This window comes from Salmo trutta, chromosome 3 (assembly GCF_901001165.1).
Source record: "Salmo trutta chromosome 3, fSalTru1.1, whole genome shotgun sequence".
NCBI classification, from domain to species: Eukaryota; Metazoa; Chordata; class Actinopteri; order Salmoniformes; family Salmonidae; genus Salmo; species Salmo trutta.
The window spans coordinates 64,955,119-64,968,349 of NC_042959.1; the positions used below are offsets into that span (position 1 = coordinate 64,955,119).

Consider the following 13,231-nt stretch of genomic DNA (forward strand, 5'->3'; position numbering starts at 1 on the left):
AATTTACCTTTGAAGTGGATATTCCCCTAAACCGATCAACCATGAGACTCAAACTATCCACCTCTGCTTGATTTTTCACTAAAATAACTACATCATCGGCATAAGCTGAGAGACGAATAGGAGGAATATCCTCTGAAAGGTTCACCCCTTCAATGCAACTTCTAAGGCAATTTAGTAGTGGAACTATAGCGATGGCATATAACATTCCTGACAAAGAACACCACTGCCTAATACCTCTACAAACTTTAAAAGGAGCACTCAAGTCACCGTTAACTTCCAGTACACTTTCAATGTCACCATATATCACCCTGATCATTGCAATAAAAACAGAACTGAAACCAAACGCCTCAAAAGTGTGCCATAAGTATTGATGTTCAACTCGGTCAAATGCCTTTTCCTGATCAATTGAAATTAGACCAGCATCCAACCCAATAGCCTTAGAGACGTCCAAAAACTCCTGAATCAGGGAAATGTTATCCCCTATCTGCCTGCTGGGTCTTATAATCAGTGCACAATAAAGCCACCGGCATCCAGTTCTTCACCTCCCTAGAGTCACCCTTTTTGGCAGTAGGGTGAGGACAGCTCTCCTGCAGCTTATCGGTAGTAACCCTCCGGTCAAACTATTGTTATCTACTGCTAGCCAATCCTCTCCCAACATGGCCCAAAAAGACCCAAAACAGTCAATGGGAAGCCCATCAATGCCTGGTGCCCTTCCATTTTCCATGCCTTTTAATGCAGTGTATAGCTCCTGCAAAGACAATGGTTGCTCTAGTTCAACCTGAGCTTCTGCAGCCAGCTGTGGGAGTCCATCAAGGAACTGCTGTGTCACTGTTTTATCCTCTTTGTACTCACACTTGTAGAGCTCAGTGTCGTGTCTTTGGGTACCATTAAACTGAAGACAGGTTTATCAATTAACTCCCTGTAATTATTATCACGCGATTAAACTGATTAATCGTTTAATTGTAATTAACTAGGAGATCAGGGCACCAAGAAAAATATTCAGATTACAAAGTTATAATTTTCCTAATATAACTTAACCTATATTATAATATAGGCCGATTATCTTCTGGTTTAAATGGTGTATTTTACCTCGCGTTCAGTCTCATTCCAAACGTCGTAAATTGTTGTATCTGCACGAACCCAGTCTTTACTAAAATCATCCATACATCAATTGTCTTAAAATCATTTATTTACTACACTAAGTAATTAACAGAAAACATACAAACAGTAATTATCTTCACAAAGGATTGGTAGCGTAATGTGCCCTAATGGCTAACAGGCAGGTCGGCCTGTTGAACAATGGATCATAAAAGTCAGCTGAGGATGCACACCTACAGAGTTCATTAATATTACAATTGACAATTGAACGCTCACTCATTCGGGAACAATTGCAATCAATATATATTTACGCTCAGTGTCGTTGGGATCCTTGTTCGAGCGTCGTTCTGATGGAGAGTTCTCTCTCTCGCTCTCTCTCTCTCTCGGTTAGAATGGATCTTTCAGAGCGACATTCATTAATGTCGTCATAGAATGGATGTTTCGTTGGTCTTCGCGTTCGATGATATAATTTACTTAGCTGCAGACTAATAATTAATATCAAAGACTTGTTCTTATTCTGTCGGTCTCAATAGTAAAAGTTAACCACGTGGTATAGTTCACTTTCAGTAGAGGAATTGGATGCTAAAACCTACTGGCCATGGAGTGCAGGCCTGGTCTTAAGAAAGTAAATCAGGGTGGGGGTTTTTATAGGTGACCCTAGAACAGGCTTGTCAAATGACGCCTGGTCCTGTCTGTGTCCCTTGGGGGGCGTGCCGATGGCTGATTGAAGCTTGGTACAGAAATCCAATTCTATCACATTAACATCAGTACATAACATCTCAATGTATTACAAATAGCTTTATCCTTATTAATACATTTTATACAACCATTATGATGCAAGTCTCATCGCTGAGGCTATTATATATACAGTTTTATGGTAATATGGCTATATTGTCTCTTCTGAGTATCACAAAATTGTACCAAGCGGACCAGTTCATAGCTGGATTCCTCACCAATCTTCCATACCTTCTCCAGAACACACATGTCGCTCTGTTCTCCAATTCTATGAGTTGGAAGAATTTCCTTTGTCTCTCTATGAAACCTGTGGTAGGAGATTCTCCTCTTAGAGTTTTTACAACCCTTTCACACAGGGCCTGGGTTGTGGGGAAGGTATGTTGGGGGATGGTACAAAGGGGAGGGGGTCAACTGATAGCCCTGTACCCAAAGAGGCCAACGTCATGACATCAGCATAGAACTCTACTGCCCTCTTTCTAATTTCACTGGGGCTAGAGAGCTGATTTGAGGCAACGAATAATTCTTCTTTGTCCATTTTTTTCTCTCTAAACCTGTCACGACTTCCACCGAAGTTGGTTCCTTTCCTTGTTCGGGCGGCGTTCGGTGGTCGGCGTCACCGGTCTTCTAGCCATCGTCGATCCACTTTTAATTTTCCATTTGTTTGGTCTTGTTTTCCTACACACCTGGCTCTCATTTCCCTCATTAAGTGTTGTGTATTTAACCCTCTGTTCCCCCCATGTCTTTGTGTGGAATTGTTTGTTGTAAGTGCTTGTGCACATGTTTACTGGTGCGCGTCGGGTTTTGTACCCATGTGTGTTATTTCTTTATGCCATTGGTTTTGAAATTAACCTGTCTGGGCTAGGGGGCAGTATTTTCACGGCCGGATGAAAAACGGACCCAATTTGAACAGGTTACTACTCTGGCCCAGAAACTATTAGTAGATTTGGATAGAAAAACACTCTGAAGTTTCTAAAACTGTTTGAATGGTGTCTGTAAGTATAACAGAACTCATATGGCAGGCAGAAACCTGAGAAAAATACAAGCAGGAAATGAAAATCTGGTGCCTGTAGTTTTTTCAAGTCATTGCCAATCGAACACACAGTGACTAAGGATTCATTTTGCACTTCCTTAGGCTTCCACTAGATGTCAACAGTCTTTAGAAAGTTGTTTGAGGCATCTATGATGAACAGAGACCGAATGAGAAGGCTGGGAAGTTGGTGTCCCAGGGAATGACATCACTTCATTGGCGCGCCTTCACGAGAGAGGAAGCTCTGTTCCAAAACGTTTTTCAAGACACAGGAATGGTCCGGTTGAAATATTACTGAATCTTCACGTTCTAAAGGCCCTGAAGATTGATGCTATACAACGTTTGACATGTTTGAACGAACGTAAATATATATATTTTTTTACTTTTCGTCGTGACATTTTCCTCGCGCGTCCAACATTTTGAGTAGCTTACTGAACGCGCAAACAACATGGAGTTATTTGGACATAAATTATGAACTTTATCGAACAAAACAACATTTGTTGTGGACCTGGGATTCCTGGAAGTGCCTTCTGATGAAGATTATTAAAGGTAAGTGAATATTTATAATGCTATTTATGCATTTAGATTACTCCAAAATGGCGGCTATCTGTATTGCGTAGTGTATTTTTCTGAGCACAGTACTCAGATTATTGCAAAGTGTGCTTTCCCAGTAAAGTTATTTTGAAATCTGTCAAGGAGATGTTAATCTATAATTCTTTGAATAACAGTTTAATATTTTATCAACGTTTATGACGAGTATTTTTGTAAATTGTAGTACTGATTCACCGGAGGTTTAGGGGGAAATACATTTTTTGAACGTCACGCGCCAATGTAAAATGCTGTTTTTGGATATAAATATGAACTTGATAGAACAAAAAATTCATGTATTGTCTAACATAATGTCCTAGGAGTGTCATCTGATGAAGATTGTCAAAGGTTAGTGCATAATTTTAGCTGGTTTTCTGCTTTTGGTGATGCCTGTCCTTGCATTGAAAATGGCTGTGCGTAATTTTTTGTCTATGTACTGTCCTAACATAATCTAACTTTATGCTTTTGCCGTACAGCCTTTTTGAAATCGGACAACGTGGTTGGATTAAGGAGATGTTTATCTTTCAAATGGTGTAAAATAGTTGATTGTTTGAGAAATTGAAATTATTAGATTTTTGCTATCTTGTCAAGCAATCCCGTTACCGGGATGAGAACAATCAGAAAATCCCACTGGGGTTATCACACTTGATTTAAAGACCTGAGATTGATGCTCAAAACAATAAAACCTATCTAACCTTGCCAGAGAGATGGTGTTCTCTCTCACATGGGCCCATGTGTACTGCCTCCATGTTGGCTCTGTCAAATATCACACCGTTCATGTATTACAATAAGGCGTTTTAAAAAAGTCCTTGAGGTTCTTTGTGGTTTCTATCTAAAACACTGACTGCAGTTAAAATCCCCAGCAATAAATAAATAACCTCTCAACTGCCACCACTTGGGCATATACATTTATTAAACACACAGTGATGTTTTCATACCTTGCTCTAACTTTTAATAACCTCCCTTCAACTACCTCTTCAACCTCATATGACAAAGGCAAAAACCCTTTTGAGAACAGAATAGCCACACCCCCACTTTCTGAGCTTTTATGACTACACACCACTGTCCCCACCACTCCTGTTGCCACAGAAGAAATCTTTAAACTGCTCATGCCTGGAAAAAATACAGAAGAAGAGACAGAAAACATCTCTCTCATTTCCTTTAGAATTTGAATCACTTGTCACTCTCGTGACAGAGAGAATATAGTAGACGGCATGTGTCAAAAGTGATTGATGAGGTATTTTATGGGTCACGTGTTTATGTCCATATATGTACATCCTTTCCGGACGTTCTCACGGTATCGAGTGAGTGTTTATGTAACCTGATAGTGCAGCTGTTCCTTTGAAGTAAAGCCTGTGTTTACATTAAAGCTGTCAAGGTGATTGATGGGTAGTGACCTCGTTGAACTGTCGAATCAATTCAGCAGTAGGGGGCTATATGTACATAAGGAAAGCCATAAACAGTTGTTTTTTCCTGAGGATGTCATGACCTCTGTCTATGCCTATCCTCCAAGTGAGGGGGATGTGTGTGTGTGTGTGTGTGTGTGTGTGTGTGTGTGTGTGTGTGTGTGTGTGTGTGTGTGTGTGTGTGTGTCTCTCTGCAGGGGTGTTTGAAACAATGTTTTTTTTCTAAACAATTCAACAATAGGAGGGCATATATACATAAAGATACCCAAACAACAGGTGATTTTTCCTAGGGTGGGGATCAAAAAAAAAAGTTTATACCTCTTACACCCCAAGGAGAGCTGCTCTCCAGGGGGTGGCTGTCACAGTCAATCATGCCAATCATGCCATCCTCTTTTAGAAAAGGTAATTGTACTCTTTAAGTTATGCCCTTTACTTAAACAGATTCATTTTTACCGCCTTAATAATGAATGCAGTGGGCTAAATCAGGTGTTTCTTGGTGGTCTTAAACAAATCTACTGTGAAACAAAAGTGTACACTTTACACACATGTTTATTGACTTAAAAAAAGACACCAGTAACATGTCAGATATAGTTTAAATGTATTCATTTTTGAGTTTGCAACCCAATATGCCACTTTAAATACATCACAGAAGACTGAAATGTAACAAAATGCCTATTGAGCTGTACACTGAGATGCTCAGTTGGTCAATATTCCCCCTCGAGTGATTCACAAACATCTTGTCAACATGTCTCCCAAAAATGGAACAGATATCTCATACCAATCCATCTTTATAGACATTTGTCCTTAACAAGGTCTAGGAGGTCCCTATAGTGTCCAAAAATCTCTTCAGAATGTCAAATATTTTAAGCATATATCCTTTTCAGTCGCTCTCACAATCGCTCCTGCTTCCCAACTTACTCCCAGCATGCACTCCGAGGAGAGAAAGAGAGAGAAAGAGAGAGAGGGCAATCAGCAGTAGAAATAATAACAAAATGTTTATTTTATTTATCTAGGCAAGTCAGTTAAAACCTGTTAGGGTATAGAGTGGCGCGAATTACAAATACCTATAAAATGCAAAAACGTCAATTTCTCAAACATATGACTATTTTACACCATTTTAAAGACAAGATTCTCCTTTATCTAACCACATTGTCCGATTTCAAAAAGGCTTTACAACGAAAGCAAAACATTAGATTATGTCAGGAGAGTACCCAGCCAAAAATAATCACACACCCATTTTTCAAGCTAGCATATATGTCACAAAAACCAAAAACCACAGCTAAATGCAGCACTAACCTTTGATGATCTTCTTCAGATGACACTCCTAGGACATTATGTTATACAATACATGCATGTTTTGTTCAATCAAGTTCATATTTATATAAAAAACCAGCTTTTTACATTAGCATGTGATGTTCAGAACTAGCATACCCACCGAAAACTTCCGGTGAATTTACTAAATTACTCACGATAAACGTTGACAAAAAACATAACAATTATTTTAAGAATTATAGATACAGAACTCCTTTATGCAATCGCGGTGTCCGATTTTAAAATAGCTTTTCGGTGAAAGCACATTTTGCAATATTCTGAGTATATAGCCCGGCCATCACGGCTAGCTATTTTGACACCCACCAAGTTTGGCACTCACCAAACTCAGATTTACTATAAGAAAAATTGGATTACCTTTGCTGTTCTTCGTCAGAATGCACTCCCAGGACTTCTACTTCAACAATCAATGTTGTTTTGGTTCCAAATAATCCATAGTTATATCCAAATAGCTCAGTTTTATTCGTGCGTTCAAGTCACTATCCGAAGGGTGACGCGCCGGCGCGTTTCGTGACAAAGAAATTCAAAATATTCCATTACCGTACTTCGAAGCATGTCAAACGCTGTTTAAAATCAATTTTTATGTGATTTTTCTCGTAAAATAGCGATAATATTCCAACCGGGAGACGTTGTATCCGTTCAAACACTGAAAGTAAAACATGGAGTCGGCACATGCACGTGCGCACCAGTGTCATTGTCCTCAGACGGACCACTCACCAAAACGCCTGCTGTTTTTCGCCCAGACTGCAGAGCTATCATTCAACGTTCTGGCGCCTTCCTAGAGCCAATGAAAGCCTTAGAAAATGTCACGTTACAGCAGAGATCCTGTATTTTCGATAAAGATGCTATAGAAGTACAAGAAATGGACAGAGAGGGCACTTCCCATATAGAATCTTCTCAGGTTTTGGCCTGCCATATGAGTTCTGTTATACTCACAGACACCATTCAAACAGTTTTAGAAAGTTTAGGGTGTTTTCTATCCAAATCAATACTAATTATATGCACATTCTAGTTTCTGGGCAGGAGTAATAATCAGATTAAATCGGGTACGTTTTTTATCCGGCCGTGAAAATACTGCCCCCTATCCCTAACAGGTTTTAAGAATCAATTCTTATTTACAATGACAGAGAACAGTGGGTTAACTGCCTTGTTTAGGGGCAGAACGACAGATTTTTATCTTGTCAGCTCAATGATTTGATCCAGCAACCTTTTGGTTACCGGTCCAATGCTCTAACCACTAGGCTACCTTCTTACCCGTTCTTGCTCCCCACACAGCCTGGGATCAAACTCAGATCTGTAGTGACGCCTCTAGCGCTGCAATGCAAGGGCTTAGACTGCTGCGCCAGTCGAGAGGCCCCATGTGGCTTACATTTTGCCCAATATGTTGTACAATGATCACACAAATAGTGCGTGTGCGTGTGTGTGTATGTGTGTGTGTGTGTGTGTCTGTGTTTGTGTGTGTGTGTGTGAGAGAGACCCCTTACCTGTCAGTGTCAGTACCAACACAGTGTAGAAAGTCTTCAAATAGAATGCCATAGTATTACCCCCCAAGTCTTCTACCATTCTCTGTAGCCACCCAAAATATGTGGACACCTTTATACCTTCTTTAGTACAGGAAGTGTTATGTTGACGTACTCTAATCTCCCGAAATTCAATATCTGAGTCAGAAAATTATGATTTTGGATGGAAATTTTCTCTGTGTGTATCCAGATCATATGTTTAGCATAATGCTGTTTGGTAATAACCTGTCTTGGTTGGGTTCATACAAGTGACGACTGACTACAGAAAGGAGTAAACCATAATATCACTGATAAGCAATTTGGCAGTACGCCCAGAACATTGCTCTGGGAACTAGAAGGAGTGATACAATATCTCAGTTTCAAGGTAAGCAGCCTGGTGTGGTATCAGTCAATCAAATGCAGGAACCAACCATGCTTATGACATGTTTGTGTAGCAGTATAAAGGGACTGAAGGAGAATGCCCCTTTTCAGAGTTTCATCAGGTTTGTATTCAGAGTTTGTGAACCTCTCTGGCCGTGATAATGAAGATTGCTTCATTTACTTTGAATTTGAGTCCTTAGTGGCGTCACATAACAAGATGTTTTATCTTCTTGACGTGACCCATCAGTGAAGGTCTGAGAGGGAACACCGGTGGCGCAGTCTTCAGAAGGCGTAAGAGGGAAATTCCCATCTCACAAAAGAGGACGAGGACCCACCTGTAACAGACCTCCACTGTGGGACGGGTCAGGGAGGAAACACAACATCCACGAAACCTAGAAGGGAAACTCAACTGATTTCAGTAAGTCAATTTGAAATGAAGTAATGGTTTAGAAAGGATCAAAGTTCTGTGTGAACTAGGCAATGGTTCCGTATGAACCTTGTTAATGTCACGTCTACTCCCGCTCTATACGCTACTCTTGTTAGTTGTATTGTTACATGTTCCGCTTTTCCGACTCCCAGCATGTTCGTTACAGTTAATAACGTTATGTAGGGATTCTGTGTGAATACCTAAGAAACTTCTGTGTGAACTGAATGAATGTTCTGTGTGGACTTCGATTCATAACGTTATTTAGGGGTTCTATCCAACACTGCCGGCCATCTGATTGACAGGACCATAAAAAAGTTTGAGTAAGAACATGATAATTGGTACCTCTCAGGCTGTGCTGATCGTTGCTGGTGGTGTGGATGTGAATACCTAAGAAAGTTCTGTGTGGACTTTGATAATGATATGTAGGAATTCTGTGTAATGTGAGTGAAAATATGAATGGAGAGATTACTATTACCCAATATGTTGTATGAGAAGAACACTAATGTGAAGGAGGAAAATGTGAGGAATGTACAGTTCCTCACATTAAAAAGTAGTCAGACCCCTTGACCTTTTCCATATTTTGTTACTTTACAGTATTATTCTAAAATGTATAAAAAACAGAAAATATTACAGCCTTGAGTCTTCTTGGGTATGACGCTACAAGTTTGGCACACCTCTATGATTGTGGACTACAGGAAAAGGAGGACCGAGCACGCCCCCATTCTCATCGATGGGGCTGTAGTAGAGCAGGTTGAGAGCTTCAAGTTTCTTGGTGTCCACATCAACAACAAACTAGAATGGTCCAAACACACCAAGACAGTCGTGAAGAGGACACGACAAAGGCTATTCCCCCTCAGGAAACTAAAAAGATTTGTCAAGGGTCCTGAGATCCTCAAAAAGTTATACAGCTGCAACATCGAGAGCATCCTGACTGGTTCCATCACTGCCTGGTACAGCAATTGCTCGGCCTCTGACCGCAAGGCACTACAGAGGGTAGTGCGTACGGCCCAGTACATCACTGGGGCTAAGCTGCCTGCCATCCAGGACCTCTACACCAGGCAGTGTCAGAGGAAGGACCTAAAAATAGTCAAAAACCCCAGCCACCCCAGTCATAGACTGTTCTCTCTACTACCGCATGGCAAGCGGTACCGGAGTGCCAAGTCTAGGACAAAAAGGCTTCTCAACAGTTTTTACCCCCAAGCCATAAGACTCCTGAACGGGTAATCAAATGGCTACCCGGACTATTTGCATTGTGTGCCCCCCCAACCCCTCTTTTTACACTGCTGCTACTCTCTGTTTATCATATACGCATAATCACTTTAACTATACATTCATTTACATGCTACCTCAATTGTGCCGACCAACCAGTGCTCCCGCACATTGGCTAACCGGGCTATCTGCATTGTGTCCCGCCACCCACCACCCTCCAACCCCTCTTTTATGCTACTGCTACTCTCTTTTCATCATATATGCATAGTCACTCTAACCATATCTACATGTACATACTACCTCAATCAGCCTGACTAACCGGTGTCTGTATGTAGCCTCGCTACTTTTATAGCCTCGCTACTGTATATAGCCTGTCTTTTTACTGTTGTTTTATTTCTTTACTTACCTATTGTTCACCTAATACCTTTTTTGCACTATTGGTTAGAGCCCGTAAGTAAGCATTTCACTGTAAGGTCTACACCTCTTGTATTCGGCGCACGTGACAAATAAACTTTGATTTGATTTGATTTGGGGAGTTTCTCCAATTCTTCTCTGCAGATCCTCTCAAGCTCTGTCAGGTTGGATGGGGGATGTTGCTGCACAGCTATTTTCAGGTCTCTCCAGAGATGTTTGATCGGGTTCAAGTCCGGGCTCTGGCTGGGCCACTCAAGGACATTCAGAGGCTTGTCCCGAAGCCACTCCTGCATTGTCTTTGCTGTGTGCTTAGGGTTGTTGTCCTGTTAGAAGGTGGATCTTCACCCCAGTCTAAGGTCCTGAGCATTCTGGAGCAGGTTTTCATCAAGGATCTCTCTGTACTTTGCTCCATTCATCTTTCCCTCGATCCTGACTAGTCTCCCAGTCCCTGCCGTTGACACCTGAAACCCCACCTCTTTAAGGAATACCTGGGATAGGATAAAGCAATCCTTCTAACCCCCCCCCTAAAAGATTTAGATGCACTATTGTAAAGTGGTTGTTCCACTGGATATCATAAGGTGAATGCACCAATTTGTAAGTCGCTCTGGATAAGAGCGTCTGCTAAATGACTTAAATGTAAATGTAATGTAAATGTTGAAAAACATCCCCACAACATGATGCTTCCACCACCATGCTTCACTGTTGGGATGGTGCCAGGTTTCCTCCAGATGTGACGCTTGGCAATCAGGCAAAAGAGTTCAATCTTGGTTTCATCAGACCAGAGAATCTTGTTTCTCATGGTCTGAGAGTCTTTAGGTACGTTTTGGCAAACTCCAAGCGAGCTGTGCATTTTACTGAGGTGTGGCATCCATCTGGCCACTCTACCAAAAAGGCCTGATTGGTGGAGTGCTGCAGAGATGGTTGTCCTTCTGGAAGGTTCTCCCATCTCCACAGAGGAATTCTAGAGCTCTGTCAGAGTGACCATCGGATTCTTGGTCACTTCCCTGACCAAGGCCCTTCTCCCCCAATTGCTCAGTTTGGCTGGACTGTCAGCTCTAGGAAGAGTCTTGGTGGTTCCAAACTTCTTCCATTTAATAATGATGGAGGCCACTGTGTTCTTGGGGACCTTCAATGCTGCAGAAATGTTTTGGTACCCTTCCCCAGATCTGTGCCTCGCCACAATCCTGTCTCAGAGTTCTACGAACAATTCCTTCTACCTCATGGCTTGGATTTTGACATGCACTGTCAACTGTGAGACTTTATAAAGACAGGTGTGTGCCTTTCCAAATCATGTCCAATCAATTGAATATACCACAGGTGGACTCCAAGTTGTAGAAACATCAAGGATGATCAATGGAAACAAGGATGCACCTGAGCTCAATTTTGAGTCTCATAGCAAAGGGTCTGAAGAGTTATGTAAATAAGGTTTTTCAGTTTTTTTTTATTTTTATAAATTTGAAACAATTTTAAAAACCTGTTTTCACTTTGTCATTATGGGGTATTGTGTGTAGATTGCTAAGGATTTGTTGTTAGTTAATCGAAGATCTGAGGCTCTGTCAGAATTACAAACCTCCTTTGAGAAGGACTGGACTCCCATGTTCGTTGCACTGAACTTGCTCAACTTGCACATGTTTTTTGAAGATGCCCGGCCACAGCTGCAACACCACGGTACAGGAGTTGTCCAAGGAGAGGAAAGTAAAGTTGGTCAGATAGTCAAAAGTGTCAGCTGCAAAACTAAAAGACATGAATGTTGGTGGGTTAGAGCGATTGGAGGGAGCTGAGGCCACAATAAGGCAAGACGCTGAGGACATGGGGTGTCTGTGCATTTAGTTTGAGGTTGCGAAGATTGGTTATATTCACAAAATGACAGTTGGTACATTTAGAGGAGAAGCTATCCTGATTCCCTTGTAGATCAAGCACTTCAAGTGAGGCATGGGACGGTTTAAACTTGGCATGTCAATGTGTTTGAGATTGTTTCCATCTAGGTAAAATGTGGCCAGGATATCAAGCCCCACAAAGGCTAATTCTTCAAAATGAGTATGCTTTTTCCGACCAAATTTCACAATGTGAAGGTATTGGAGTGAATGGAAAGTCTTGTTGAAAATTACAGCTATCTGATTATTTCCAGGCTCTGCATATCTTCAAAGCTGTCATAGTATAGATCTGTCAATGTCCAGATGTGGTGTGACAAGACTCGTCAGCCTTATGATCAAGATAGGTGATTATGTTAATGTTGAGGTGTTGGATGTTCACATTTGGTGTGTGGTGGAAAGCAAAAGAGTTGACTTTGAGTATGTGATTGTAACGGTAGCTCAGATCTGTCAGATTTGGGAAAGTGAGGTTCTGTTTGTTGCAGGACATTAGGGAGGTGAGGTGGCTTTTCTCTGCAGTGAAGTTCTTGATTTGATCCTGTACTTTGAGAAAGTGGAGGCAGCTGACCTTCCTCAACTGGTTGAAGAAATTGTCCAATAAACCCCGGTTTGGTGGACAGCGGGAAAGTGTGTTCTTCCACAATGACGTTATCCCATTGCTTCCCAGACACAGCTTTTTAACAAATTTGACCTTTGTACCCAAAAGGTGGCATAACTCCATGAGCAGATTCAGTCTTCAACCCCATACCAGAGAAGTCTATGTTCCCAGCTCTAACATTGCTGACATTCAAAAGCTCTGGCACTGTAACATTGGTTGAACGCAAACACATGTAGTTTAGCTTCTGTAAGTTCCGACCTTGGAAAGCCCTTGAAGGAGAGATTATTATATGGCTGAGGAAGCCCCAATTACATGCTAAAATGACCAGTTTGTTTTTACAGAGATAGAGGGTGGTGAGGGACTCCGGTAGGTGGTTAGAATGCTGGTTGGATATTAGATAATTATTTCACAGGTCTAATTTAGTTAGATTTGGTAAGTGAGTCACAGATTCTACCAACGCAGAGAAATTGTTCAGGTAGTTCTGCCGTATATGCGGGCATCCAAATTGGAAAGCCAGAAGAAAATACCTGGAGGGAGCCATATCAATGAGTTAGTTAGTGACAGGTTGACAAGGTTATTGAGGCCTTGAAACACAGAGGTGCTGAGATTTGATACACTATATGACCAAAAATATATGACACCTGCTCGT

At 41.3% G+C, this 13,231-nt stretch overlaps 1 pseudogene; it reads right to left on the minus strand.

The window, feature by feature from the left end:
* LOC115165792 (uncharacterized) overlaps positions 1–12,474 on the minus strand; it is a 32,614-nt pseudogene extending 20,140 nt beyond the window's left edge.
* Positions 12,475–13,231: the final 757 nt, after the last annotated feature.